This window comes from Chrysemys picta, chromosome 2 (assembly GCF_011386835.1).
Source record: "Chrysemys picta bellii isolate R12L10 chromosome 2, ASM1138683v2, whole genome shotgun sequence".
Lineage (NCBI taxonomy): Eukaryota > Metazoa > Chordata > Testudines > Emydidae > Chrysemys > Chrysemys picta.
Window position 1 is genome coordinate 290062942 of NC_088792.1, and position 5533 is coordinate 290068474.

Sequence of the window (5533 nt, forward strand, 5' to 3'; positions counted from 1 at the left end):
CGTCGCGCTGCCCCCTCGAGGCGCGAGGGGCAGGGGGAGGGGCAGGCCCGTGCCGGGGGCTGTCCCCGGGGGGGACGGGGTTGTCCTCGGGGGGGCCGATATTTGGGGGCAGGGGCAGTACCCGGGGGCTGTACCCCGGGGGGAGGGGGACGATACCTGGGGGCAGGGGCAGTACCCGGGGGGGGCAGGGGGAGGGGGACGATACCTGGGGGCAGGGGCAGTACCCGGGGGGGGCAGGGGGAGGGGGACGATACCTGGGGGCAGGGGCTGTACCCTGGGGGGGGCAGGGGGAGGGAGACGATACTTGGGGGCAGGGGCTGTACCCTGGGGGGGGGGGGCAGGGGGAGGGAGACGATACCTGGGGGCAGGGGCTGTACCCTGGGGGGGGGCAGGGGGAGGGAGACGATACTTGGGGGCAGGGCAGTACCCGGGGGTTGTACCCCAGGGGGGGCAGGGGGAGGGGGACGATACTTGGGGGCAGGGCCATACCCTGGGGGGCAGGGGGACAATACCTGGGGGCAGGGGCAGTACCCGGGGGCTGTACCCCGGGGGGGGGGCAGGGGATGATACCTGGGGGCAGGGGCTGTACCCAGGGGGGTGATACCTGGGGGCAGGGGCAGTACCCGGGGGCTGTACCCCAGGGGGGGCAGGAGGAGGGGGACGATACCTGGGGGCAGGGGCAGTACCCCAGGGGAGGGAGGCTGTACCGGGGCGGGCGGGGGACGATACCTGGGGGCAGGGCCATACCCTGGGGGGCAGGGGGACGATACCTGGGGGCAGGGGCTGTACCAGGCGGAGTGGGGTCCTGCAGAGCCCCATCCCATAGGGGTTTTGCATGCTGACCGGCGCCGGTCTCTGCTGGGCGCACGGCCCCTGGGAGCAGACCCTGTGACCACCCCGGGCTGCTCTTTGCATGGTCAGTCCCCCAGCTGCAGCCTGATCCCGGGGGCGCTCGCTGCTCCCTGAGCGCTGCTGTGGGCTGTGGGGGGCTCCCGGGTCAGGCTCCCAGTGCAGATAGGAGGTTCCAAGCGGCCGCCTGTCCCCAGCCAGCGCAGAGGCGGGCCTGGCACCCTGTGACAGAAACCAGCCCCACGTCGGGCAAAGCCGAGGGCGGCCTGGCTCAGTGCAGCCTGCAGGGACTCCAGTGTCCGTCTCACCAGCGTGGGATCTGAGAGTCCCTGGGTCCTGTCGCCTCACAGAGCTGCCTGTCCATATTAATTCAGATGGGACCCCTGCAGCTTGCCCTTTTTCCTGCCCGTTCCTGGTGGCCCTGGGCACCTACCTAGTGAGCTGCTAGTGCACGATTTGAGCACTCCCAGTATATGTGACTCACTGTGGGACGGCCATAAGCCAAGGAGGCAGCTCTGATGTTGCCATATTGTGCCGGCAACAGCTGAACCTGCCTCTCCACCCAACCCCCCAAAGCCCAGTGAAGAGACAGTGAGACAGGGAACAAAAGTTTGAAAGGGGATGTGGTGGTGTGAGGAACTGGGACTGTTCTTACTGTGGTCTGTGAATGCTGAGTGGGGAGTTTGGCTGGGACGGTCTGCATTGGGGGATGGGAGACTGGCCTTGAGGGAAGACACTGAGCATGTAACGTGAGAACGCAGGAGGGAACTGGGGCCAGGTGACACCTCTGCCCGGGAAACTGGACAAAGGCTGTGGGAGGGGTCGCTGAAGGAAGGGCTTTGGGAGATGGCTGGGAGGCAGACGGGGCTCTGACCTCCCAAGGGGGCTGGGGAGCCCTGAGACCCCAAGATGGACCTAACTGGGGGGGTCCTGTTGTCTGTGCCTGCAAGACCGGTCTTGGACTGTGTTCCTGTCATCTAAATAAACCTTCTGCTTTACTGGCTGGCTGAGAGTCATGGTGCAGGAAGCCGGGGGTGAAGGGCCTTGTGTCCCCCCACACTCCGTGACAACTGGTGTTAGTGGTGGGATCTCCTGCACCCCGTGGACGGCGCTTCCTGCAGTAAGTGACTGGGGAGCAGTAAAACGAAGGGGGATCGACGGGGACCAGGTGGGCTGAAGAGTCGGAGAGAGACGGTTTCAGGGGGCGATTCACCCCTGGGAATGTGTGACCAGCGAGAAGGACTTTTGCAGTAACCGGGTCTCCCGGGGGATCACAGCGAGTGGTCTCAGGGGCAGAGGAGTCTGCAGCTCGACCCTGGCAGAGAGGTGGTGACCTGAAGAAGGGCTGGCACATTAGGGGTCCTCCTGGAACGGTGGAAAGCGGAGAGCACAGGCCGGCGAATGGCCAGCAGGAAGATGTATGCCAAGTGGCTTAAGAGCGACCTGGTGGAGCTGTGCAGGCAGAGGGGGCAGTAGTGTAGCTAGTGGGGTGCAGGGGAAGCGGCTGCTTTCCAAAAGCGGGGGCCAGGGCACGGCATGCGGCCCGCAGCATGGCCCAGCAGCCACGGCCGGAGGAGCGGGGGGCACGCGGCATGCGGCCTGCAGCGCGGCCCGGCAGCCGCGGCCAGAGGAGCGAAGGGGGGGGCGCAGCCTGGAGGCCCGCAGCGCGCCGCGGCCGGAGGAGCAGGGGGCACGCAGCATGCGGCCTGCAGCGCGGCCCGGCAGCCGCGGCCGGAGGAGCGAGGCGGGGGCCACAGGGGTGGCACGGCAGGGCCGGAGGAGCCACGGGGGGAGAGGCGGTGTGGCCAGAGGAGGAGCCAAGGGGTCGTGGCTGGAGGAGGAGCCAAGGGGGGCGCCTTTTTTATATTTGCTCCCCTTCCTCTTAGAAGCTGGCTACGCCACTGAGAGGGGGCTGCGCAGTGGGAGGCTCACCAAAGAACAGCTCATTGCCCAGCTGGAGGAGGGAGATCGCTCGAATGAACCGATCCCTGGCGCTGAGGGAAGCAGCCTGGCAGATGCAGCACAGACACCAGTGTCTGTCCCAGCTGGGAGTGGTCAGCCGGCTGCTGAGGGCTTCCCGAGACCCCTCCTTCCTATGCCTAGGGGAAGGGTGGGGAGGAGCCCAGCAAATACTGAGGGCACCGTGACGCCCCCGGCCAGCAGGGGATCCTCCCGGTGACGCACGGCATCCGTGGAATGGGAGAGAGAGCTAAAACTGAGAGAGCTGGAGGATCGTGAACAACAGAGACAGCATGAACGAGAGGAGAGAGAGAAACAGAGGCAGCATGAGGAGAAACATGACAGCATGAACTGGAACTGGCGAGACTGAGGGGCAGTGAACCCCCGGCTGCAGTGAGTGAGGGGGGAACCAAGACTGCACGGAGCTTTGATAAGTGCATCCTGGCCCCACGTAAGGAGGGGGAGGACATGGATGACTTCCTGGAGGCCTTTGAGACGGCCTGCGAGCTGCACCAGGTTGATCCTGCGGACAGACTCCGGGTTCTCACCCCCTTACTGGACCCCAAAGCCGTGGCATTGTACCGCCAACTGGAAGAGGCGGAGAAAGGGGACTACAAACTATTAAAAAAGGCCCTGCTATGTGAGTTTGGGCTGACTCCCGAGATGTACCGGGAAAGGTTCTGGAGTCAGGATAAAACCCCTGAGATCTCAAATCTGCAACTAGCCGTCCGCATGGAGGGATACGCCAGCAAGTGGGCAGATGGGGCCCAGACAAAGGAGGACCTGGTTAAACTGCTGGTACTGGAGCAACTGTATGAGCGGTGCCCATCCGACCTGAGGCTGTGGTTGAGGGACAAAAAGCCAGAGAACCTGCGACGCATAGGTCGGCTGGCCAATGAGTTTGTGAAGAGCTGGTCAGGGGGTGGCAGGGAGGTGTCCCAAAGGAACAGGCCCGCCGCGATGCAGAGAGAGAGTCACCCTGGGACCTCCCAAAGGGGGAATATGGGGAATCCCCTCCCAAGGGGAATGCCCAGCGTCAGGGACAACCGACCGGCTCGAGGGGACCCACGGGACATGAGTTGCTATTACTGCGTCCGAAGAGGCCACGTTCGGGCCCAGTGCCCCAAGCTCAAGGACAGACTGAGCAGACCGAACCCGCACCGGGTTAACTTGGTAGAGGCCCAGACAGACGAGGGGCAGGCTTCCTACGCAACGGGGGCTGGCAGCTTATCAACTGCTCAAGAGAGCGAAGGGCCCCAGGCCAGCTTCTCTGGGGGGCCGGATGCTCCGGACTCAAAGTTCTCTGTTTACAGGGTGGGCGCGGGGCTGTCCCTGCGGAGCGAGTGCCTTGTTCCCCTGGAGGTGGATGGGAGGAAAGTTTATGGATACTGGGACACAGGCACAGAGGTGACACTGGCCCAGCCCGAGGTGGTGGCCCCAGATCGGGTGGTGCCCAACACCTTCCTGACCCTGACAGGGGTGGGCGGGACCCTATTCAAGGTTCCCGTAGCGAGGGTACACCTGAAATGGGGGGCCAAGGAGGGCCCCAAGGACGTGGGAGTGCACCACCATTTGCCCACTGAGGTGTTGATGGGGGGGGACCTAGAGGACTGGCCAAGCAGCCCCCAGACCGCCTTAGTCGTGACCCGTAGCCAGAGCCGACGAGGGGCACTACGCCCTGACCTCGGGAAGGATGTCACACCAGAGGCACAGAACCCTACCCTGGTGGGGAGGGGACACCCAAGGACAAGGCTCAGGGGGGCTGTGGCTTCCGACCCAGCCGACGAGAGGGAGCAGGTCCCCGTCCCGTCCCCAGCCGCCGAGTTCCAGGCCGAGTTGCAGAAAGACCCCTCTGCGGAAGCTAAGGGGCCTGGCTGACCTCAGTGTGGTACAAACCATGAGGAGAGGTTACCAGGAGAGGTTCCTGTGGGAGAAGGGGTTCCTGTACCGAGAGTGGGCTCCCTCAGGGGAAGTGGAGTCCTGGGGGATCAGGAGGCAGCTGGTGGTACCCCAGAAGTATCGCCGCAAGCTACTGTACCTGGCCCATCTTGCATCTGAAGAAGTGAGGTTCTTACCCACGAAAGTATGCTCCCAATACTTCTGTTAGTCTTAAAGGTGCCACAGGACCCTCTGTTACTTTTTACAGATTCAGACTAACACGGCGACCCCTCTGATACCTGGCCCATGACATCCCACTCGCAGGGCACCAGGGAATCCAGCGCACCAGGCAGAGGCTGCTACAGAACTTTTACTGGCCTGGGGTCTTTACCAACGTCCGACAGTACTGCGGATCCTGTGACCCCTGCCAGAGGGTGGGGAAGGCCCGGGACAAGGGGAAAGCGGCTTTGAGACCTTTGCTCCTCATAGAGGAGCCTTTCCAGAAGGTGGCCATGGACATAGTGGGACCTCTCAGCAAGACGACCTGGTCAGGGAAGAAATACATCCTGGTGGTGGTAGATTTCGCCACCCACTACCCTGAGGCAGTGCCCTTATCGTCCATCGAAGCAGACACTGTGGCAGATGCGCTGCTGACCATTTTCAGCCGAGGGGGGTTTCCCAAGGAAGTCTTAACAGACCAAGGGTCCAACTTCATGTCGGCCCTACTCCGGTGCTTGTGGGAGAGATGTGGGGTCTGGCACAACTGGGCCTCAGCATATCACCCCCAATCCAACGGGCTGGTGGAGAGGTTCAACGGGATGCTAAAGATGATGCTAAAAACATTTAT